General features: G+C 31.1%; 1 pseudogene; it reads right to left on the reverse strand.

The window, feature by feature from the left end:
- Nucleotides 1–23,319: 23,319 nt before the first annotated feature.
- Nucleotides 23,320–27,136, reverse strand: LOC118648331 (annotated as a pseudogene).
- Nucleotides 27,137–27,139: the final 3 nt, after the last annotated feature.

Below are 27,139 nucleotides of genomic sequence, written 5' to 3' on the forward strand. Positions count from 1 at the left end.
TGGGGTAAAATAAGAGTAGGGAGTTAGTCTATGATAGCGAGATTTAAGTGCGGAAACGAGGCATTAGGGAATAGATATTGGAAAAAGGAAAAAGTGTAGGCTATACAATTTAAAAGTAGAGACTTTAGAACCAATATTAGAAGAATTTACAGAATTGCGAAGACAAAATTTCTCTGTTAGGAAAATGTTATCAGAGGTAGATATAGGTACAAAATGGATGAAAAATGTATTAAAGACGAGAAATGACAAAGAAAAGCGTAAATAGTCATTAAGAGTCCTATGTTATTATGTAATTAAGCTATGTAACCTTTTTTCAAAGGCCGAAATGTTTAAGAAATAAACGAGTTGTATATATGTTATATGCAATAGTAATTTTATGCAGGGTGTAATAACAAATAAAAAAATAACAGTTGGCGCGCGCGAAGCGCGTGCATGTTCTAGTCCTCTTATAAAATAGCCATGTAACCCTAAAGTTGCCTGCTAATCGCGATTGCATTGTTGCCTCTTTATTCCGATCGCGATTGGCTGTCTCGCGCTTGACTCGCTTCGTTCGTGTGTGAAGTTTGACAGTTTATAGTTGACAGTTTTTGACAGTTTGACTGTTTAACGAGAGACGGAAAGACACAAAAAGAAGCAAGAAAAATACCGGGAAAAAATTACTTAGACTGGAAGATTATAAAATAGCAGAGAGTATTTGTTTTGAATTGCAGATACGTTTAACTGATGCTTAACAAAGTAAGTTGAAATTTAATACAATATATTATGACATATTTAATTTAATATAATAATATTATGATATAACCATTTTTGTATCACCATCGCTGTTAGAAGGGTAAGGAAGAGACGTTGGACGCCACGACAGAAACACGTATTTATCAAGTAATTCTTAATTATCTTAATTATTTTTTTTGCCAATACATTAAATATAATTATAATTTTTTTATTTGTATTGATTAAAAAATTGATATATTGTTATGTAAATGTATGTATATTAATTAAGTTCTTATTATAATAAGTTTAAATATATAGTTGACAATTACAGGCATTACTGCTAAAAATATTGTATGGCGAATTAAATAACCTCGCAGTTGAGAATATAAAATTAAGAAAAAAAAATTGTGTGGTACGAAAAAAAGAGAGAAAGAGAGAAAGAAACGGGAAACAAGATAAGGATCAGGATTAAAATAAGATAAGAAAAAAGAAGGTATAAATATTATGTTATTGATATTGATAAGTATACAAGTATATAATTAATGCTACTCGAACATGTTAAGTTTTTGTTTCAATATTTATAATTGGTAAACATTTTCATTTCTTAAATAATTTTTGAATAAATTTTTATTCTTTGGAGGATTTTTCGAAGTTTTTTAAATATATTTGATTAATTTTATTGATCTTGTACTGATTTTTGAATGTGTATGTACTTGACGTTTCTTTTTTACTTTTATAAGGTAAAAATATATTTTGGTTATATTTTGGTAGAATTTATCTTCTTTTTGTAAAAATCAAGTGATAGTTTGTTCCTTACATAATTTTATTTAAATTGATTTATTTATTATACATTATTCATTTTTTAATTATAAACATATGTAGATGTACGTAACATTATTAATATTTATATTGAATATACATGACTATACGGCAATCATATTTGTTAATGCACATATGTATAAATTTTAATAACAATATTAGTAAAACACAATATAAACACAACAAATAACATTAATATAATTAAAATTATATATGTATATGCATATATACAGGGTGACAGCTAACCGGCAGCCAATCTGTAATAGATAGATATATGTATATATATATATATAGATATACTAATAGATAGATGTATACAAATATACTAATAGATATATTAATATACAAATAAACGTAAATATATATATATATATTTATGTTTATTTCTATATTAGTATATCTATACATCTATCTATTAGTATATCTATATATATCTATCTATTACAGATTGGCTGCCAGTTAGCTGTCACCCTGTATATATGTATACATATATAATTTTATTTATATTAATGTTATTTGTTGTGTTTATATTGTGTTTTTACTAATATTGTTATTAGAATTTAAACATATGTGCATTAACAAATATGATTGCCGTATACATGTATATTCAATATAAATATTAATAATGTTATGTACATCTACATATGTTTATAATTAAAAAATGAATAATGTATAATAAATAAATCAATTTAAATAAATTATGTAAGAAACACTATCACTTGATTTTTACAAAAAGAAGATAAATTCTATCAAAACCTTATAAAAGTAAAAAAAAAACGTTAAGTACATATACATTCACAAATCAGTCGAAAGATCAATAAAATCAATCAAATATATTTAAATACGTCATATATAATTATATCTAAATTATTTCTTCATAAGATAATATTAATGTGAGTTTTTAATTGCAATCAATCAAATTAAATCGGTACATTCAATTTTGAGATATCAAGATTTCTTTCTCGTAAAAGTTCAATAACATTATTTTCTTCAGATCAGATTCATATGTAATATACACACATGTAAATCCAGTTTGCCATTCAAGAGGCTTTACAATGTGCCTACATACAATTTCATTTTACTAAAACAAAATTATTATGTATAATGTAAATAATGAATTTACGAGAAAGAAATCTTGATATCTCAAAATTGAGTGTACCGATTTAATTGGATTGGTTGCAATTGAAAACTCACATTAATATTATTTCAGGAAAACATAATTTAGATATAATTATATATGACGTTATATATAATTATATGTAATTATATATGATTTATATATACCAGCATATATAATTATATATAAATTATTTATGGGCACTATATATAATTTATATATAATTTATATATATTTATATATATTTTTATATATGGACTCCATTGTTCTTGCCGGCTTATATCTGAAGAAATGCAAATGCTTTATATGATTATATATAATAATATCAGGTCATATCTGATTGTACCTATTGAAGTTGAGTAATCATATATAGATATATATATATAATCCTATAAAGTCATATATAGTTTCATATATGAAAGAATAAGAACAACTGAGTCTATATATGCATCTTTCCGAGAAAAAATAATTATATATAATTATATCTAAATTATTTTTTCATGAGATAATATTAATGTGAGTTTTCAATTGCAACCAATCCAAATAAATTGGTACACTCAATTTTGAGATATCAAGATTTCTTTCTCGTAAAAGTTCAATAACATTATTTTCTTCAAATCTTCAAATGACATTATATACAATCATATAAAAAAATGGCATTATACAATCGTATACGATTGTATGTAACTATATATAAACATATATAACCACATAGCCATATATAATTATATACAACCACATATAATTATATATAATCATATATGATTATATATAATTAACATTATATACAATCAGATTGTATGTAACCATATACAGATATATAAATATTTATATATAAATAACCATATATAGATATTTCTAATGAGTAAATCATAAAAATAGTGGCAGTCCTCTTCCACATCAGACAGGAACAAGAAGCTAATTTTTGCTTGCCTTAACCACGCTACGAGTGATCTTTATGTAGCCGATCGACTGCACTTTGCTCCTGAGAGAGTACGCCGCCTATCGACGGCGCCGCGCTCTAACTAGCGGGCAAGTCTGCATATCTAATTGTATATGGCGCCATATATAATGCTATATATAATTATATATAGGATGCTCACATAGCATTATATCTGGCGTCACATACAATTATATAAAATTAGATATGGTGCTATATCTGATTATATATGGACCCAGATTAGCCACATTAATATATATGGCTATATATGACTATATAGTTGTATATAATGCTATATATAATTATATACAAAATGCACTACTAACACAGCATTATATATGGCGCCACATACAATTATATACAATTAGATATGGTATTCAGTTAAACATACCTGCAATTAAAAATATACATTTTAAATAACAATATATTAATTTTTTAATTAATACAAATAAAAAAAAGAATTATAATTATATTTAATGTATTGGCAAAAAAGATAATTAAGATAATTAAAAATTACTTGATAAATATGTGTTACTGTCGTGGGGTTCAACGTCTCTTCTCTATCCTTCTAACAGCGATGGAGTAACAATATAGTACTGGCACCCGTAATAGTTCTAGAGTTCCTGATAGATTTCAGCAATAGTTCTGTACATTAAATATATTTAAACAGTTTTTTAATTTGGCTGTTGGCATTGCACTACAAGAGTAAGGTACCACTTTTTGGCGAGTTTCAACTAACTTTATGGCATTTTCTAACAGTTCCGCAATAGTTTCAAAGCTTTTTATATGTTTCGTCGACAGTTCCGGTCTTTAAGCATTTTTAAACAATTTTTTTATTAGACGGCTGGCACCGCACTACAAGAGTAAACTACCATTTTATAGCGAGTTCCAGACGAGTACATAGCATTTTTCAATAATTCTGTAATAGTTCCGAAGCTATTTGCAAGTTTCGTCGACATATCAGGTTTTTAAGCATTTTTAAGCAATTTTTTTATTAGACGGCTGGCACCGCACTACAAGAGTAAACTACCATTTTATAGCGAGTTCCAGACGAGTACATAGCATTTTTCAATAATTCTGTAATAATTCCGAAGCTATTTGCAAGTTTCGTCGACATATCAGGTTTTTAAGCATTTTTAAGCAATTTTTTTATTAGACGGCTGGCACCGCACTACAAGAGTAAATTACCATTTTATAGCGAGTTCCATACGAATACATAAAATATTTAAAAAAATGAGGTGCTAACTTTCAGTGGCACCTCATTAATGAAAATTGAACATTTTAACAGCAGTTCTACTTGCACCCGTAATAGTTCTAAAGTTCCTGATAGATTTTAGCAATAGTTCTGTACATTAAATATATTTAAACAGTTTTTTAATTTGGCTGTTGGCATTGCACCACAAGAGTAAAGTACCACTGTTTGGCGAGTTTCAGTCAACTTTATGACATTTTCTAAAAGTTCTGCAATAATGTCAAAGCTTTTGTAGATTTCGTCGACAGTTCCGGTCTTTAAGCATTTTTAAGCAATTTTTTTATTAGACGGCTGGCACCGCACTACAAGAGTAAACTACCATTTTATAGCGAGTGCCAGACGAGTACATAACATATTTTAATAGTTCTGCAATAGTTTCAAAGCTTTTTGCAGGTTTTGTCGACACTTCCGGTCTTTAAGTATTTTAAAACAATTTTTTAGTAGACCGCTGGCACCGCACTACAAGAGTAAACTACCATTTTATAGCGAATTTCAGAAGAGTACATAGCATGTTTTAATAGTTCTGCAATAGGTCCAAAGCTTTTTGCAGATTTCGTCGACAGTTCCGGTTTTTAAGCATTTTTAAACAATTTTTTTATTAGACGGCTAACACCGCACTACAAGAGTAAATTACCATTTTATAGCGAGATCCAGACGAATACATAACATATTTTAATAGTTCTGCAATAGTGACAAAGCTTTCTGTAGGTTTCGTCGACAGTTCCGGTCTTTGAGCATTTTTAAGAATTTTTTAATTAGACGGCTGGCACCGCACTACAAGAATAAATTACAATTTTATAGCGAGTTCCAGACAAGTACATATTTTAATAGTTCTGCAATAGTGACAAAGTTTTTTGTAGGTTTCGTCGACAGTTTCGGTCTTTAAGCATTTTTAAAGAATTTTTTTATTAGACGGCTGGCACCGCACTACAAGAGTAAACTACAATTTTATAGCGAGTTCCAGACAAGTACATAGCATTTTTCAATAGTTCTGCAATAGTTTCAAAGCTTTTTGCAGGTTTCGTCGACAGTTCCGGTCTTTAAGCATTTTTAAGCAATTTCTTTATTAGACGGCTGGCACCGCACTACAAGAGTAAACTACCATTTTATAGCGAGTTCCAGACGAGTACATAGCATATTTTAATAGTTCTGCAATAGTTCAAAGCTTTTTGCAGGTTTCGTCGACAGTTCCGGTCTTTAAGCATTTTTAAGCAATTTCTTTATTAGACGGCTGGCACCGCACTACAAGAGTAAACTACCATTTTATAGCGAGTTCCAGACGAGTACATAGCATATTTTAATAGTTCTGCAATAGTTCCAAAGCTTTTTGCAGGTTTCGTCGACAGTTCCGGTCTTTAAGCATTTTTAAGCAATTTCTTTATTAGACGGCTGGCACCGTACTACAAGAGTAAACTACTATTTTATAGCGAATTCCAGAAGAGTACATAGCATATTTTAATAGTTCTGCAATAGTGTTAAAGTTTTTTGTAGGTTTCGTCGACAGTTTCAGTCTTTAAGCATTTAAAAAAATTTTTTTATTAGACGGCTGGCACCGCACTACAAGAGTAACCTACCATTTTATAGCGAGTTTCAGACGAGTACTTAGCATTTCTCAATAGTTCTGCAATAGTTCCAAAGCTTTTTGCAGGTTTCGTCGACAGTTCCGGTCTTTAAGTATTTAAAAAAAATTTTTTTATTAGACGGCTGGCACCGCACTACAAAAGTAAACTACAATTTTATAGCGAGTTTCAGACGAGTACATAGCATTTCTCAATAGTTCTGCAATAGTTCCAAAGCTTTTTGCAGGTTTCGTCGACAGTTCCGGTCTTTAAGCATTTTTAGGTAATTTGTTTATTAGACGGCTGGCACCGCACTACAGGAGTAAACTACCATTTTATAGTGAGTTCCAGACGAGTACATAACATTTTTCAATAGTTCTGCAATAGTGACAAAGCTTTTTATAGGTTTCGTCGACATTTTCGATCTTTAAGTATTTTTAAACAATTTTTTTTATTAGACTGCTGGCACTCCACTACAAGAGTAAACTACCATTTTATAGCAAGTTCCAGACGAGTACATAGCATTTTTTAATAGTTTTGCAATAGTTCCAAATCTTTATGCAGGTTTTGTCGACAGTTCCGGTTTTTAGCATTTTTAGGCGATTTGTTTATTAGACGGCTGGCACCGCACTACAAGAGTAAACTACAATTTTATAGCGAGTTCCAGACAACCACACAGCATTCTCCAATATATTTCTGCAATAGTTTCAAAGCTTTTTGTAGGTTTTATCGACAGTTCGTTTGACAAACAATGGTATTTATAAGTAACCTCTTTCTAAACCTCTAAGGATAAGTATTTATACATGTCATGAATTACTGGTTAACAATAGAGCGACATTGTAAGTTGATTTACAAATAAAATATTATATTAAAATTAAATATATTTCACAAATAATATTGTAATTATGTTGGTAATTTAACTTAAACAAATCATATGACTTTTTAATTTAATATAAAAAAGTTTCTCAAAATTAACTTTTACTTAAACTAGAAACAAATTAATCTTAACGTAAATTTAATAGAATTAGTATTTATTTACGTAACTTTTAACATAATAGAATTCATTTCATAATCAATTAAATTTCATTAACTTAGTTAAAAATTAGATTAACTAACCCAACTCTAAAATTTAAAAAATGTCAATTACATTATTAACACATACCTATCAGATACCATAAAATTGGCTGAAGTTTAAATACCATAGCGTAGTATTCATATCTGATAGTGCGAGACAGGATCAAATAAAAAATTGTTTAAAAATGTTTAAAGACCGGAACTGTCGACAAAATCTACAAAAAGCTTTAGAACTATTGCAGAACTATTGAAAAATGCTATGTACTCGTCTGGAATTTGCTATAAAATAGTAGTTTACTCTTGTAGTGCGGTGCCAACCGTCTAATAAAAAAATTGTTTAAACATGCTTAAAGACCGGAATTGTCGACGAAACCTGCAAAAAGCTTTGGAACTATTGCTGAACTATTGAAAAATGCTATGTAATCGTCTGGAACTCGCTATAAAATGGTAGTTTACTTTTTTAGTGCGGTGCCAGCCGTATAATTAAAAAATTGTTTAAATATATTTAATGTAGAATACAGAACTATTGTTAAAATCTATCAAAAACTCTAGAACTATTACGGGTGCAAGTATAACTGCTGTTAAAACGTTCAATTTTTATTAATGAGGTGCCAGGGGAAAATAGCACCTCATATTTTCAAATATCAATTTTTTTAAATAAATCAACGGAACTATTTCTGAAACTTATCAGGAATTCTATGAAAAAACTTTATGTATATACATAACTTAGTTAGAAAAATAACCCATCAAATTGATATCAAATTAAGGGAGAATTGATATAAATTGCATTGATCAAATCAAATTGATGTCGATTTGATGGTTATTTCTCACTGGAAGGGTTAGAAAGATAAACAGAGACGAACAAAAACAAGGAAGATATGAAAAAATAATATGGGCAAAATATAATAGAGTGTACAAAGAAATAAAAATAGATGAGAAGCTTTTGTATATTTTAGTGGGGTAAAATAAGAGTAGGGAGTTAGTCTATGATAGCGAGATTTAAGTGCGGAAACGAGGCATTAGGGAATAGATATTGGAAAAAGGAAAAAGTGTAGGCTATACAATTTAAAAGTAGAGACTTTAGAACCAATATTAGAAGAATTTACAGAATTGCGAAGACAAAATTTCTCTGTTAGGAAAATGTTATCAGAGGTAGATATAGGTACAAAATGGATGAAAAATGTATTAAAGACGAGAAATGACAAAGAAAAGCGTAAATAGTCATTAAGAGTCCTATGTTATTATGTAATTAAGCTATGTAACCTTTTTTCAAAGGCCGAAATGTTTAAGAAATAAACGAGTTGTATATATGTTATATGCAATAGTAATTTTATGCAGGGTGTAATAACAAATAAAAAAATAACAGTTGGCGCGCGCGAAGCGCGTGCATGTTCTAGTCCTCTTATAAAATAGCCATGTAACCCTAAAGTTGCCTGCTAATCGCGATTGCATTGTTGCCTCTTTATTCCGATCGCGATTGGCTGTCTCGCGCTTGACTCGCTTCGTTCGTGTGTGAAGTTTGACAGTTTATATAGTTGACAGTTTTTGACAGTTTGACTGTTTAACGAGAGACGGAAAGACACAAAAAGAAGCAAGAAAAATACCGGGAAAAAATTACTTAGACTGGAAGATTATAAAATAGCAGAGAGTATTTGTTTTGAATTGCAGATACGTTTAACTGATGCTTAACAAAGTAAGTTGAAATTTAATACAATATATTATGACATATTTAATTTAATATAATAATATTATGATATAACCATTTTTGTATCACCATCGCTGTTAGAAGGGTAAGGAAGAGACGTTGGACGCCACGACAGAAACACGTATTTATCAAGTAATTCTTAATTATCTTAATTATTTTTTTTGCCAATACATTAAATATAATTATAATTTTTTTATTTGTATTGATTAAAAAATTGATATATTGTTATGTAAATGTATGTATATTAATTAAGTTCTTATTATAATAAGTTTAAATATATAGTTGACAATTACAGGCATTACTGCTAAAAATATTGTATGGCGAATTAAATAACCTCGCAGTTGAGAATATAAAATTAAGAAAAAAAAATTGTGTGGTACGAAAAAAAGAGAGAAAGAGAGAAAGAAACGGGAAACAAGATAAGGATCAGGATTAAAATAAGATAAGAAAAAAGAAGGTATAAATATTATGTTATTGATATTGATAAGTATACAAGAATATAATTAATGCTACTCGAACATGTTAAGTTTTTGTTTCAATATTTATAATTGGTAAACATTTTCATTTCTTAAATAATTTTCGAATAAATTTTTATTCTTTGGAGGATTTTTCGAAGTTTTTTAAATATATTTGATTAATTTTATTGATCTTGTACTGATTTTTGAATGTGTATGTACTTGACGTTTCTTTTTTACTTTTATAAGGTAAAAATATATTTTGGTTATATTTTGGTAGAATTTATCTTCTTTTTGTAAAAATCAAGTGATAGTTTGTTCCTTACATAATTTTATTTAAATTGATTTATTTATTATACATTATTCATTTTTTAATTATAAACATATGTAGATGTACGTAACATTATTAATATTTATATTGAATATACATGACTATACGGCAATCATATTTGTTAATGCACATATGTATAAATTTTAATAACAATATTAGTAAAACACAATATAAACACAACAAATAACATTAATATAATTAAAATTATATATGTATATGCATATATACAGGGTGACAGCTAACCGGCAGCCAATCTGTAATAGATAGATATATGTATATATATATAGATATACTAATAGATAGATGTATACAAATATACTAATAGATATATTAATATACAAATAAACGTAAATATATATATATATATTTATGTTTATTTCTATATTAGTATATCTATGCATCTATCTATTAGTATATCTATATATATCTATCTATTACAGATTGGCTGCCAGTTAGCTGTCACCCTGTATATATGTATATACATATATAATTTTATTTATATTAATGTTATTTGTTGTGTTTATATTGTGTTTTTACTAATATTGTTATTAGAATTTATACATATGTGCATTAACAAATATGATTGCCGTATACATGTATATTCAATATAAATATTAATAATGTTATGTACATCTACATATGTTTATAATTAAAAAATGAATAATGTATAATAAATAAATCAATTTAAATAAAATTATGTAAGAAACACTATCACTTGATTTTTACAAAAAGAAGATAAATTCTATCAAAACCTTATAAAAGTAAAAAAAAAACGTTAAGTACATATACATTCACAAATCAGTCGAAAGATCAATAAAATCAATCAAATATATTTAAATACGTCATATATAATTATATCTAAATGATTTTTTCATAAGATAATATTAATGTGAGTTTTTAATTGCAATCAATCCAATTAAATCGGTACATTCAATTTTGAGATATCAAGATTTCTTTCTCGTAAAAGTTCAATAACATTATTTTCTTCAGATCAGATTCATATGTAATATACACACATGTAAATCCAGTTTGCCATTCAAGAGGCTTTACAATGTGCCTACATACAATTTCATTTTACTAAAACAAAATTATTATGTATAATGTAAATAATGAATTTACGAGAAAGAAATCTTGATATCTCAAAATTGAGTGTACCGATTTAATTGGATTGGTTGCAATTGAAAACTCACATTAATATTATTTCAGGAAAACATAATTTAGATATAATTATATATGACGTTATATATAATTATATGTAATTATATATGATTTATATATACCAGCATATATAATTATATATAAATTATTTATGGGCACTATATATAATTTATATATAATTTATATATATTTTTATATATTTTTATATATGGACTCCATTGTTCTTGCCGGCTTATATCTGAAGAAATGCAAATGCTTTATATGATTATATATAATAATATCAGGTCATATCTGATTGTACCTATTGAAGTTGAGTAATCATATATAGATATATATATATAATCCTATAAAGTCATATATAGTTTCATATATGAAAGAATAAGAACAACTGAGTCTATATATGCATCTTTCCGAGAAAAAATAATTATATATAATTATATCTAAATTATTTTTTCATGAGATAATATTAATGTGAGTTTTCAATTGCAACCAATCCAAATAAATTGGTACACTCAATTTTGAGATATCAAGATTTCTTTCTCGTAAAAGTTCAATAACATTATTTTCTTCAAATCTTCAAATGACATTATATACAATCATATAAAAAAATGGCATTATACAATCGTATACGATTGTATGTAACTATATATAAACATATATAACCACATAGCCATATATAATTATATACAACCACATATAATTATATATAATCATATATGATTATATATAATTAACATTATATACAATCAGATTGTATGTAACCATATACAGATATATAAATATTTATATATAAATAACCATATATAGATATTTCTAATGAGTAAATCATAAAAATAGTGGCAGTCCTCTTCCACATCAGACAGGAACAAGAAGCTAATTTTTGCTTGCCTTAACCACGCTACGAGTGATCTTTATGTAGCCGATCGACTGCACTTTGCTCCTGAGAGAGTACGCCGCCTATCGACGGCGCCGCGCTCTAACTAGCGGGCAAGTCTGCATAGTGTATTTCCCGGAAAAATACCGGGAAAAAATTACTTAGACTGGAAGATTATAAAATAGCAGAGAGTATTTGTTTTGAATTGCAGATACGTTTAACTGATGCTTAACAAAGTAAGTTGAAATTTAATACAATATATTATGACATATTTAATTTAATATAATAATATTATGATATAACCATTTTTGTATCACCATCGCTGTTAGAAGGGTAAGGAAGAGACGTTGGACGCCACGACAGAAACACGTATTTATCAAGTAATTCTTAATTATCTTAATTATTTTTTTTGCCAATACATTAAATATAATTATAATTTTTTTATTTGTATTGATTAAAAAATTGATATATTGTTATGTAAATGTATGTATATTAATTAAGTTCTTATTATAATAAGTTTAAATATATAGTTGACAATTACAGGCATTACTGCTAAAAATATTGTATGGCGAATTAAATAACCTCGCAGTTGAGAATATAAAATTAAGAAAAAAAAATTGTGTGGTACGAAAAAAAGAGAGAAAGAGAGAAAGAAACGGGAAACAAGATAAGGATCAGGATTAAAATAAGATAAGAAAAAAGAAGGTATAAATATTATGTTATTGATATTGATAAGTATACAAGTATATAATTAATGCTACTCGAACATGTTAAGTTTTTGTTTCAATATTTATAATTGGTAAACATTTTCATTTCTTAAATAATTTTTGAATAAATTTTTATTCTTTGGAGGATTTTTCGAAGTTTTTTAAATATATTTGATTAATTTTATTGATCTTGTACTGATTTTTGAATGTGTATGTACTTGACGTTTCTTTTTTACTTTTATAAGGTAAAAATATATTTTGGTTATATTTTGGTAGAATTTATCTTCTTTTTGTAAAAATCAAGTGATAGTTTGTTCCTTACATAATTTTATTTAAATTGATTTATTTATTATACATTATTCATTTTTTAATTATAAACATATGTAGATGTACGTAACATTATTAATATTTATATTGAATATACATGACTATACGGCAATCATATTTGTTAATGCACATATGTATAGATTTTAATAACAATATTAGTAAAACACAATATAAACACAACAAATAACATTAATATAATTAAAATTATATATGTATATGCATATATACAGGGTGACAGCTAACCGGCAGCCAATCTGTAATAGATAGATATATGTATATATATATATAGATATACTAATAGATAGATGTATACAAATATACTAATAGATATATTAATATACAAATAAACGTAAATATATATATATATATTTATGTTTATTTCTATATTAGTATATCTATACATCTATCTATTAGTATATCTATATATATCTATCTATTACAGATTGGCTGCCAGTTAGCTGTCACCCTGTATATATGTGTATACATATATAATTTTATTTATATTAATGTTATTTGTTGTGTTTATATTGTGTTTTTACTAATATTGTTATTAGAATTTATACATATGTGCATTAACAAATATGATTGCCGTATACATGTATATTCAATATAAATATTAATAATGTTATGTACATCTACATATGTTTATAATTAAAAAATGAATAATGTATAATAAATAAATCAATTTAAATAAAATTATGTAAGGAACACTATCACTTGATTTTTACAAAAAGAAGATAAATTCTATCAAAACCTTATAAAAGTAAAAAAAAAAAAACGTTAAGTACATATACATTCACAAATCAGTCGAAAGATCAATAAAATCAATCAAATATATTTAAATACGTCATATATAATTATATCTAAATTATTTCTTCATAAGATAATATTAATGTGAGTTTTTAATTGCAATCAATCCAATTAAATCGGTACATTCAATTTTGAGATATCAAGATTTCTTTCTCGTAAAAGTTCAATAACATTATTTTCTTCAGATCAGATTCTTATGTAATATACACACATGTAAATCCAGTTTGCCATTCAAGAGGCTTTACAATGTGCCTACATACAATTTCATTTTACTAAAACAAAATTATTATGTATAATGTAAATAATGAATTTACGAGAAAGAAATCTTGATATCTCAAAATTGAGTGTACCGATTTAATTGGATTGGTTGCAATTGAAAACTCACATTAATATTATTTCAGGAAAACATAATTTAGGTATAATTATATATGACGTTATATATAATTATATGTAATTATATATGATTTATATATACCAGCATATATAATTATATATAAATTATTTATGGGCACTATATATAATTTATATATAATTTATATATATTTATATATATTTTTATATATGGACTCCATTGTTCTTGCCGGCTTATATCTGAAGAAATGCAAATGCTTTATATGATTATAATAATATCAGGTCATATCTGATTGTACCTATTGAAGTTGAGTAATCATATATAGATATATATATAATCCTATAAAGTCATATATAGTTTCATATATGAAAGAATAAGAACAACTGAGTCTATATATGAATCTTTCCGAGAAAAAATAATTATATACAATTATATCTAAATTATTTTTCATGAGATAATATTAATGTGAGTTTTCAATTGCAACCAATCCAAATAAATTGGTACACTCAATTTTGAGATATCAAGATTTCTTTCTCGAAAAAGTTCAATAACATTATTTTCTTCAGATCTTCAAATGACATTATATACAATCATATAAAAAAATGGCATTATACAATCGTATACGATTGTATGTAACCATATATAAACATATATAACCACATAGCCATATATAATTATATACAACCACATATAATTATATATAATCATATATGATTATATATAATTAACATTATATACAATCAGATTGTATGTAACCATATACAGATATATAAATATTTATATATAAATAACCATATATAGATATTTCTAATGAGTAAATCATAAAAATAGTGGCAGTCCTCTTCCACATCAGACAGGAACAAGAAGCTAATTTTTGCTTGCCTTAACCACGCTACGAGTGATCTTTATGTAGCCGATCGACTGCACTTTGCTCCTGAGAGAGTACGCCGCCTATCGACGGCGCCGCGCTCTAACTAGCGGGCAAGTCTGCATATCTAATTGTATATGGCGCCATATATAATGCTATATATAATTATATATAGGATGCTCACATAGCATTATATCTGGCGTCACATACAATTATATAAAATTAGATATGGTGCTATATCTGATTATATATGGACCCAGATTAGCCACATTAATATATATGGCTATATATGACTATATAGTTGTATATAATGCTATATATAATTATATACAAAATGCACTACTAACACAGCATTATATATGGCGCCACATACAATTATATACAATTAGATATGATATTCAGTTAAACGTACCTGCAATTAAAAATATACATTTTACATAACGATATATTAATTTTTTAATTAATACAAATAAAAAAAGAATTATAATTATATTTAATGTATTGGCAAAAAAGATAATTAAGATAATTAAAAATTACTTGATAAATATGTGTTAGATTTTAGCAATAGTTCTGTACATTAAATATATTTAAACAGTTTTTTAATTTGGCTGTTGGCATTGCACCACAAGAGTAAAGTACCACTGTTTGGCGAGTTTCAGTCAACTTTATGACATTTTCTAAAAGTTCTGCAATAATGTCAAAGCTTTTGTAGATTTCGTCGACAGTTCCGGTCTTTAAGCATTTTTAAGCAATTTTTTTATTAGACGGCTGGCACCGCACTACAAGAGTAAACTACCATTTTATAGCGAGTGCCAGACGAGTACATAACATATTTTAATAGTTCTGCAATAGTTTCAAAGCTTTTTGCAGGTTTTGTCGACACTTCCGGTCTTTAAGTATTTTAAAACAATTTTTTAGTAGACCGCTGGCACCGCACTACAAGAGTAAACTACCATTTTATAGCGAATTTCAGAAGAGTACATAGCATGTTTTAATAGTTCTGCAATAGGTCCAAAGCTTTTTGCAGATTTCGTCGACAGTTCCGGTTTTTAAGCATTTTTAAACAATTTTTTTATTAGACGGCTAACACCGCACTACAAGAGTAAATTACCATTTTATAGCGAGATCCAGACGAATACATAACATATTTTAATAGTTCTGCAATAGTGACAAAGCTTTCTGTAGGTTTCGTCGACAGTTCCGGTCTTTGAGCATTTTTAAGAATTTTTTAATTAGACGGCTGGCACCGCACTACAAGAATAAATTACAATTTTATAGCGAGTTCCAGACAAGTACATATTTTAATAGTTCTGCAATAGTGACAAAGTTTTTTGTAGGTTTCGTCGACAGTTTCGGTCTTTAAGCATTTTTAAAGAATTTTTTTATTAGACGGCTGGCACCGCACTACAAGAGTAAACTACAATTTTATAGCGAGTTCCAGACAAGTACATAGCATTTTTCAATAGTTCTGCAATAGTTTCAAAGCTTTTTGCAGGTTTCGTCGACAGTTCCGGTCTTTAAGCATTTTTAAGCAATTTCTTTATTAGACGGCTGGCACCGCACTACAAGAGTAAACTACCATTTTATAGCGAGTTCCAGACGAGTACATAGCATATTTTAATAGTTCTGCAATAGTTCCAAAGCTTTTTGCAGGTTTCGTCGACAGTTCCGGTCTTTAAGCATTTTTAAGCAATTTCTTTATTAGACGGCTGGCACCGTACTACAAGAGTAAACTACTATTTTATAGCGAATTCCAGAAGAGTACATAGCATATTTTAATAGTTCTGCAATAGTGTTAAAGTTTTTTGTAGGTTTCGTCGACAGTTTCAGTCTTTAAGCATTTAAAAAAAATTTTTTTATTAGACGGCTGGCACCGCACTACAAGAGTAACCTACCATTTTATAGCGAGTTTCAGACGAGTACTTAGCATTTCTCAATAGTTCTGCAATAGTTCCAAAGCTTTTTGCAGGTTTCGTCGACAGTTCCGGTCTTTAAGTATTTAAAAAAATTTTTTTATTAGACGGCTGGCACCGCACTACAAAAGTAAACTACAATTTTATAGCGAGTTTCAGACGAGTACATAGCATTTCTCAATAGTTCTGCAATAGTTCCAAAGCTTTTTGCAGGTTTCGTCGACAGTTCCGGTCTTTAAGCATTTTTAGGTAATTTGTTTATTAGACGGCTGGCACCGCACTACAGGAGTAAACTACCATTTTATAGTGAGTTCCAGACGAGTACATAACATTTTTCAATAGTTCTGCAATAGTGACAAAGCTTTTTATAGGTTTCGTCGACATTTTCGATCTTTAAGTATTTTTAAACAATTTTTTTTATTAGACTGCTGGCACTCCACTACAAGAGTAAACTACCATTTTATAGCAAGTTCCAGACGAGTACATAGCATTTTTTAATAGTTTTGCAATAGTTCCAAATCTTTATGCAGGTTTTGTCGACAGTTCCGGTTTTTAGCATTTTTAGGCGATTTGTTTATTAGACGGCTGGCACCGCACTACAAGAGTAAACTACAATTTTATAGCGAGTTCCAGACAACCACACAGCATTCTCCAATATATTTCTGCAATAGTTTCAAAGCTTTTTGTAGGTTTTATCGACAGTTCGTTTGACAAACAATGGTATTTATAAGTAACCTCTTTCTAAACCTCTAAGGATAAGTATTTATACATGTCATGAATTACTGGTTAACAATAGAGCGACATTGTAAGTTGATTTACAAATAAAATATTATATTAAAATTAAATATATTTCACAAATAATATTGTAATTATGTTGGTAATTTAACTTAAACAAATCATATGACTTTTTAATTTAATATAAAAAAGTTTCTCAAAATTAACTTTTACTTAAACTAGAAACAAATTAATCTTAACGTAAATTTAATAGAATTAGTATTTATTTACGTAACTTTTAACATAATAGAATTCATTTCATAATCAATTAAATTTCATTAACTTAGTTAAAAATTAGATTAACTAACCCAACTCTAAAATTTAAAAAATGTCAATTACATTATTAACACATACCTATCAGATACCATAAAATTGGCTGAAGTTTAAATACCATAGCGTAGTATTCATATCTGATAGTGCGAGACAGGATCAAATAAAAAATTGTTTAAAAATGTTTAAAGACCGGAACTGTCGACAAAATCTACAAAAAGCTTTAGAACTATTGCAGAACTATTGAAAAATGCTATGTACTCGTCTGGAATTTGCTATAAAATAGTAGTTTACTCTTGTAGTGCGGTGCCAACCGTCTAATAAAAAAATTGTTTAAACATGCTTAAAGACCGGAATTGTCGACGAAACCTGCAAAAAGCTTTGGAACTATTGCTGAACTATTGAAAAATGCTATGTAATCGTCTGGAACTCGCTATAAAATGGTAGTTTACTTTTTTAGTGCGGTGCCAGCCGTATAATTAAAAAATTGTTTAAATATATTTAATGTAGAATACAGAACTATTGTTAAAATCTATCAAAAACTCTAGAACTATTACGGGTGCAAGTATAACTGCTGTTAAAACGTTCAATTTTTATTAATGAGGTGCCAGGGGAAAATAGCACCTCATATTTTCAAATATCAATTTTTTTTAAATAAATCAACGGAACTATTTCTGAAACTTATCAGGAATTCTATGAAAAAACTTTATGTATATACATAACTTAGTTAGAAAAATAACCCATCAAATTGATATCAAATTAAGGGAGAATTGATATAAATTGCATTGATCAAATCAAATTGATGTCGATTTGATGGTTATTTCTCACTGGAAGGGTTAGAAAGATAAACAGAGACGAACAAAAACAAGGAAGATATGAAAAAATAATATGGGCAAAATATAATAGAGTGTACAAAGAAATAAAAATAGATGAGAAGCTTTTGTATATTTTAGTGGGGTAAAATAAGAGTAGGGAGTTAGTCTATGATAGCGAGATTTAAGTGCGGAAACGAGGCATTAGGGAATAGATATTGGAAAAAGGAAAAAGTGTAGGCTATACAATTTAAAAGTAGAGACTTTAGAACCAATATTAGAAGAATTTACAGAATTGCGAAGACAAAATTTCTCTGTTAGGAAAATGTTATCAGAGGTAGATATAGGTACAAAATGGATGAAAAATGTATTAAAGACGAGAAATGACAAAGAAAAGCGTAAATAGTCATTAAGAGTCCTATGTTATTATGTAATTAAGCTATGTAACCTTTTTTCAAAGGCCGAAATGTTTAAGAAATAAACGAGTTGTATATATGTTATATGCAATAGTAATTTTATGCAGGGTGTAATAACAAATAAAAAAATAACAGTTGGCGCGCGCGAAGCGCGTGCATGTTCTAGTCCTCCTATCTAAAAAAAGGCATGTAAAGTCGATTGCTCGCATTTCTCGAAGATCATTGTTGTCGCTTTTCCGCGATGCCAATTGGTTCTCTCGCTGCGCTTACTTCGTGTTGCAAGAGTAGCTGTCATTGCAATTGAATTTTGACAGCTGTCAAATTTGTATAAATATTATCTATACATTTATTGTTGTAATTTATTTTTAAAAGGTAAAAAATAAAAAGTTAAGTAGCGCGCGCGAAGCACGCGTCTGTGGTGTCAAAAACATGCAAAGATTTTTGGCGACTCAAAAAAAATTTTTTTAAATGTCGGTAAGTAGGAAATCCATAATTTGTAGACAAAAATTTAAATGTGTGTGTGTGTGTGTGTTTGTGTGTGACCACAGCGAAGCAATGTCTTTGTTTACTTTTTTTATGAGTGTACTTGTAAAATGAGTAAGTGTTAATTCCGTTACCAGACATTGTATTGGAAACCTGCAAACACATGTGAACTTTACTTCGTTTGCAGTGTGCACATGGGTTAGCGACGTGGATGGGGTGCGTGCGTGAGTGAGTGAATGAGTGAGTGAGTGAGTGAGTGAGAGTGAGTGAGGAGTAAGTGAGTAAGTAAGTGAGTGAGTGAGTGAGTGAGGAGTGAGTGAGGAGTGAGTAAGGAGTGAGTGAAGAGTGAGTAAGGAGTGAGTGAGGAGTGAGTGAGGAGTGAGCGAAGAGTGAGCCGGGAGTGAGCCGGGAGTGAATCGGGAGTGATTCAGGAGTGAACCAGGAGTGAGCCAGGAGTGAACCAAGAGTGAGCGAGTGAGTGAGCGAGGAGTGAGCCGAGAGTGAACCGGGAGTGAACCGGGAGTGAGCCGGGAGTGAGTCGGGAGTGAGCAAGGAGTGAGCCGGGAGTGAACCGGGAGTAAGCCGGGAGTGAGCCGGGAGTGAGCCGGGAGTGAGCGAGGAGTGAGCGAAGAGTGAGCCGGGAGTGAGCGAGGAGTGAACCGGGAGTGAGCCGGGAGTGAGCCAGGAGTGAGCCAGGAGTGAACCAGGAGTGAGCGAGTGAGTGAGCGAGGAGTGAGCGAGTGAGTGAGCGAGGAGTGAGCCGGGAGTGAGCGAGGAGTGAGCCAGGAGTAAGCCGGGAGTGAGCCGGGAGTGAACCAGGAGTGAGCCAGGAGTGAACCAAGAGTGAGCGAGTGAGTGAGCGAGGAGTGAGCCGGGAGTGAGCCGGGAGTGAGCCAGGAGTGAACCAGGAGTGAGCGAGTGAGTGAGCGAGGAGTGAGTGAGCGAGGAGTGAGCCGGGAGTGAGCCGAGAGTGAACCAGGAGTGAGCCAGGAGTGAACCAAGAGTGAGCGAGTGAGTGAGCGAGGAGTGAGCCGGGAGTGAACCGGGAGTAAGCCGGGAGTGAGCCGGGAGTGAGCCGGGAGTGAGCCGGGAGTGAGCCGGGAGTGAGCCGGGAGTGAGCCGGGAGTGAGCCGGGAGTGAGCGAGGAGTGAGCCGGGAGTGAGCCAGAAGTGAACCAGGAGTGAGCGAGTGAGTGAGCCGGAGTGAGCCGGGAGTGAGCCGGGAGTGAACCAGGAGTGAGCGAGTGAGTGAGCGAGGAGTGAGTGAGCGAGGAGTGAGCCGGGAGTGAGCCGAGAGTGAACCAGGAGTGAGCCAGGAGTGAACCAAGAGTGAGCGAGTGAGTGAGCGAGGAGTGAGCGAGGAGTGAGCCGGGAGTGAGCCAGGAGTGAACCAGGAGTGAGCGAGTGAGTGAGCAAAGAGTGAGTCGGGAGTGAGCGAGTAAGTGAGCGAAGAGTGAGCCGGGAGTGAGCGAGGAGTGAGCCGGAAGTGAGCCGGAGTGAGCCAGGAGTGAACCAGGAGTAAGCCGGGAGTAAGCCGGGAGTGAGCGAGGAGTGAGCCGGGAGTGAGCCGGGAGTGAGCCGGGAGTGAGCCAGGAGTGAACCAGGAGTGAGCGAGTGAGTGAGCGAGGAGTGAGTGAGCGAGGAGTGAGCCGGGAGTGAGCCGAGAGTGAACCAGGAGTGAGCCAGGAGTGAACCAAGAGTGAGCGAGTGAGTGAGCGAGGAGTGAGCCGGGAGTGAACCGGGAGTGAACCGGGAGTGAGCCGGGAGTGAGCCGGGAGTGAGTCGGGAGTGAGCAAGGAGTGAGCCAGGAGTGAACCAAGAGTGAGCGAGTGAGTGAGCGAGGAGTGAGCCGGGAGTGAACCGGGAGTGAACCGGGAGTGAGCCGGGAGTGAGCCGGGAGTGAGTCGGGAGTGAGCAAGGAGTGAGCCGGGAGTGAACCGGGAGTAAGCCGGGAGTGAGCCGGGAGTGAGCCGGGAGTGAGCGAGGAGTGAGCGAGTGAGTGAGCGAAGAGTGAGCCGGGAGTGAGCGAGGAGTGAGCCGGGAGTGAGCCGGGAGTGAGCCAGGAGTGAGCCAGGAGTGAACCAGGAGTGAGCCGGGAGTAAGCCGGGAGTGAGCGAGGAGTGAGCGAGGAGTGAGCCGGGAGTGAGCCGGGAGTGAGTCGGGAGTGATTCAGGAGTGAGCCAGGAGTGAGCGAGTGAGTAAGCGAGGAGTGAGCGAGGAGTGAGCCGGGAGTGAGCGAGGAGTGAGCCAGGAGTGAGCCGGGAGTGAGCCGGGAGTGAGCCAGGAGTGAACCAGGAGTGAGCGAGTGAGTGAGCGAAGAGTGAGCGAGGAGTGAGCCGGGAGTGAGCCGGGAGTGAACCGGGAGTGAGCCGGGAGTGAGCCGGGAGTGAGCCGGGAGTGAGCGAGGAGTGAGCGAGTGAGCGAGCTGGCGAGTGAGCGAGGAGTGAGCGAGGAGTGAGCCAGTGAGTGACTGAGTGTGTGAGTGAGTGAGTGAAAAAGGGTGCAAGGAAGGGAGCAAACGAGCGAACGTAACTAGATAAATATGTAACTAGGTAGCTAGGTAGCTAGGTAGCTAGATAGCAGTAAGTATGCAAGTAGGTATGTATGTTGGTATGTATGTATGTAGGTAGGTATGTAGGTATGTATGTATGTATAATTAAACTTTAAATTTTTTTATTTAAAATTGCAGAAGACGTTTGATTAATGTAAATGAAAGATAGAGAAAATCAAATTGCAATTATTATTTTTAAAGTAAAAAGTTAAATAGCGCGCGCGCAGCACGCGCTTGTAATGTTCTAGTTTATTATAAACACAAATTTTTTTTCTTTTGTTTTTATTTATTGTTAATTTTATTCTTATTGTAACTTTGTAGTTCAAGAATTTTATAGGGTCATTGACTGCATCATTTCTGCTTTACCCAACTGTCTTCTATGCTCTGCCCAACTGCCATTCACTTGACGTTAGTCTGCAACTAATTTTTAATCTATAGATATATACAACAGTAACCATACCTCGCTGAATACCATCAAAATTTGAATTTTCTTTATTGTTCCTATATACTGGATATTCAATAAATTTTTATAAAAAAAGAATTACGATTTTAAAGTAAAATATCTGGAAAGTGTAAAATTTACTATTTTTCATGCAATTCTGATTATGTATATAATTGTAATAATAAAATGTTTATTCTTGTTCAAAATTAACACTGAATTATTAGCAAAAAACGTTTTATATTAAATTGCATTGAATAAATATAAAGAAATAACAGAAATATGTATATGATATTGGAAATTCCATAATATTTTACAAATTTGTATTATGTGTTTTAAGATTGTAAGAAGATTGATCATAACATGCAATTTTAGCGATGAAAAATAGATTGGAATATATAAATGTGTGTAATTATATATATATATACACATACACACATTTATATTTTGGTGTTATCGATTTTAATAAATGTATCAATATACGTCAACTGTTTTTAATCTTAAAGCTTTGTATCTGAACATCATTCTTTTTTTACGTTACACCGTTAAAATAATATAAGGCATATTCTCATAAATTCTCATTAAATTTGTAAACAAGAACGATAGGTTGTCAATTATGGTATATTAAACATACACATATGCTCGTTCTGGTATGTGTATACATATATAATTTAATTTATTAGTATATACGCTTTTACGGACAACCAAAAGCTCTTGCATATCTTTATAAAATCTAAAATTGAAACGCAACCTCGACATCTCTGTCGATTTTGTCATGTGCACATTTGTCTATATTTAGAAAGTCTTAACTTAAATATATACTACAAAAAAGGCCTGTTTAGTGGACACTCGAAAGTAAGCCTGCACATATCCAAATTAAAACTGTATCGCATATACATATATGTATTGTACGTTGTCATGTGCCGCCGCTTTGTAATAAAAACTAATTCACTGCTTTGCATAATTAATGTATTTGGGAAGAATGTTTGAAACAATCGGTTAACATCATTGACACGGTATATTTTCATACATTTCAGAGAATATTAGAAAGCAACAAAACCTGTTTACAACAGAATGGCTTAATCAAAATCTATTTTAAATATACAATGATTACATATACATTAATTATCTATACAAGGTACTCAAGTACTCAGTATGCATGCACTTATCCATTTCTGCATGTCATCTTGTAAATTGGATCCATACCGTATCACACGCATATTGTACTATCCATTTTTACATACATAAATTTTTGTAAGATTTTTTAATCATACAATCGTACAATCATTCCTTCATAACGTATATAGTAAACGCATATGTTGTTTGAGAGCTAACAAGTACATTTTCAAAATATCTACCGTATAAATCTCCGCATATCTCATGAGTTTCTGAAACATTTTGGAGGGGTCAGACTCGTTGCATAATGGTCCTAATAATGTTGATTATGTGCAAGCAACGAATACATCGATAAAGCCTCCACGAAGCAGGCCGTAAAGTGCATTTTCGTATGTCATAACTATGTAAATACATATATTTATCTCACTGTAGTATTAACTTCTTTATAATAAATAGCACAATAACATTAATGTTTCTTATTACACGTTGGTTCTTTGCTAAATATGTGTACACATTGGAACATATCATCAGATACAGCAAGCGTTATCGTTTGTTGAGGATATTGACGAAAGTTCGAAATTTCGTTTGCACTTCCGGTATTTGTGCCAGCGTCTCCTCCATCATATTCCTTAATTTCGCTAAATCAGGCATTTTCTCGCACGATTCGATATTTAATAGTTCCGTGAAAAATTGTTCCCAAGCGGCTTTCTTAGCGTACCTATAAAATCATTTTAAAAATGTACAATGTTAAAATAATCTTTAATAAATGTGACTTCTGAATCAATCATATGCTTATTATTTATATACCTTGGCAATTTCGAGGCAATAAACCAACGGCCAGCTACATTAGACACTCTCATGTAATTGCCGAACAATAAACAGTGACTGGTCGCCGCTAGACAATATAAGTCAGTCTGATATGTCCATGGTCTTCCAGTTTGCATTTCAATACAAGTAAAATCTTCAGTTTTTATAACTTGTGTAAACGTTTGTATTTTCTGGTAATAGTTTCATGTCTATGCTACATCCAAAATCTATCAGTTGTATAGTTGGCCTTACATCTTGCGTAGGTCTGTTGACAAGCATTATAAAACATTATAAAGCATTTATAGATAAAGAAAAAATAATTTAAAACCAGTTCCAACCTCTTATTTATCAGGTAAGCATGTGTCCATCTTCATTTTTTTTTTCTTAATAAATAAAGACACATATTTACCTAATAGGTAAGTTACCAAGAGGTTGGAACCAACCCTTAATGTGTAATAATTAGAAAGAATAAACTATACAATTATTGATTATTTTCGAAATCCATATTTGATGTAAATTTTTAATTCTTACGATTTATATTATCAAGTAGAAAACCTTTTCTTCAAAAAGTTAAATTATTATAAGATTTTGAAAATAGTTACTAATAGTTAATTAAAATGTTTTCACTGACTTTATTATTGTATAAAATGATATTACAAACAATTATGTATCACAGTATATATTAAATATATTAGATGATCAATATTATTTATCACAGAATGTTTATAGGAAAAAAGAAAATTTAATAAAAAATGAATACTAACGGTCGCATTAATAAAAATTATCTGGCTTTATATCGCCATGTATTATTTGGCATTATGTAAGTACTCCACGATTTGAAGCATCTCGATTGTAAAGAAAATAGTTAAAGCTTCCATCAGAGGTTTGCCAGTGGACATTTTTTATCTGATTGGTCACAGCTAATAACGTTCCAAACTTTGAATATTCTGAAACTAGTATACTTCCATTGTTGGCCACGTATGCCATTGTTACATCCATAAAACCACGCAACTGAAAAAGAATATTATCATAATGTTAAAAACCGAATTAATTTGCTGATAAGTAAGAAATCATATGTATATTTAACTAATGGATCAAGGTAGAAGACAAATTTATGTTATGTACCATATGCGGATTTGTAAGACGAGCTTTTATTCTCGTACGATATAATATTCCCAAACCCATGCAGGTCTTTGCGTTTTAAGAGCAACAGTCTCGTTTGTTTGCAAATTGACCGCTTTAAAAACTGTTCCATACATTCCTTTCCCAAGGCACTTTTCCAAATCATATGCTTCGGTGTCTGCACAATCACAAAAATATAGATTAGTATTAAAAATCTTATAAATGTTTTTCAATAATAAATGTGGCTTAAATTTAAATTCATAGAATTAAATACTGACCAAGCGTAATCATGGTAGAAGGCACAAGCTTATTCAAATTGATATCTATTCTTTTAAATCCATCAGCATGATGGGGTTGTGGAAACTTATGTTTTTCAACAGGCCAGCTATTAAATTTTATCAAATGGATTTATATCTCTCGATGGGAGCACGAAACTCTCTTCCTCCACTTGTTCCATGGGTTCGCTCCTCGCATTCCATGGTGTCAACTTTTTCAGAATTGTTCTCTTCATTAAGTTTTAAATTGATGGATTTTCTTAAATCGCAATTATTCTTTATCTCGGACGTAATTTGATCAAAGTGTCGTTGTACTGTACGTGGACTTTGAGCGTGAACAGCCTGGATTTGCGCATACTGCTTTTGTTCATAAGGTTGATTCACAGACAGCACGGATTCATTGGACTCCTCTTCTACAACTTTATGTATAATTGTCAAGTTAAACAATTTCATATTTTTCAATAAAAACTTGAGAGAACATATTTATTAATCATTTACTTAATATATTTACTTGATAGTTCAAATAAATAGATTTTAGAAATTATATCTTAAATATATACTGCAGGAAATAAAAATGTATAACATTCATTATTAACAAAATTGTTATACATACTTGTATCTACAGGTTGTTCTTTAAAAGGAATCATATCTTCTCTCGTTAATGCAAAAGTTAGTCCAGTTGTTTTGTTGTATAATTACTACTCGCTGAACTGCTTGATACATATTCTCGTGTAGTCTAATATCACGCTTAATTTATCACCACCTTCGGCATTAGGTACTGCTTCTGCAACTCTGTTCAGCATTAAATAAAAGTTAATTAGATGCTCATTATATACTCCAAAAGTAAAAAAATCAATATACGGCTGGGACACAGTATTCTGATTTGAAAATTGTGAGTCATCTTTTATCCTGTATGATGTCAATGGCTTGAAAATGATTTAGTCATTGGAGTAGAACTTGTTAATGGTGTATTAAAGGCTTCTGTAAAACACGTCTCATTAGCAGTCGACAAAGGAGTTATACAAACTCTCGTCAATATAAAGATTATTCTCATCCGGTTTAGGTATCATATTTTCTTCAAGTGGGCCATTATAATCCACACA

Source organism: Monomorium pharaonis, unplaced genomic scaffold (genome assembly GCF_013373865.1).
Source record: "Monomorium pharaonis isolate MP-MQ-018 unplaced genomic scaffold, ASM1337386v2 scaffold_377, whole genome shotgun sequence".
Classification (NCBI taxonomy): domain Eukaryota; kingdom Metazoa; phylum Arthropoda; class Insecta; order Hymenoptera; family Formicidae; genus Monomorium; species Monomorium pharaonis.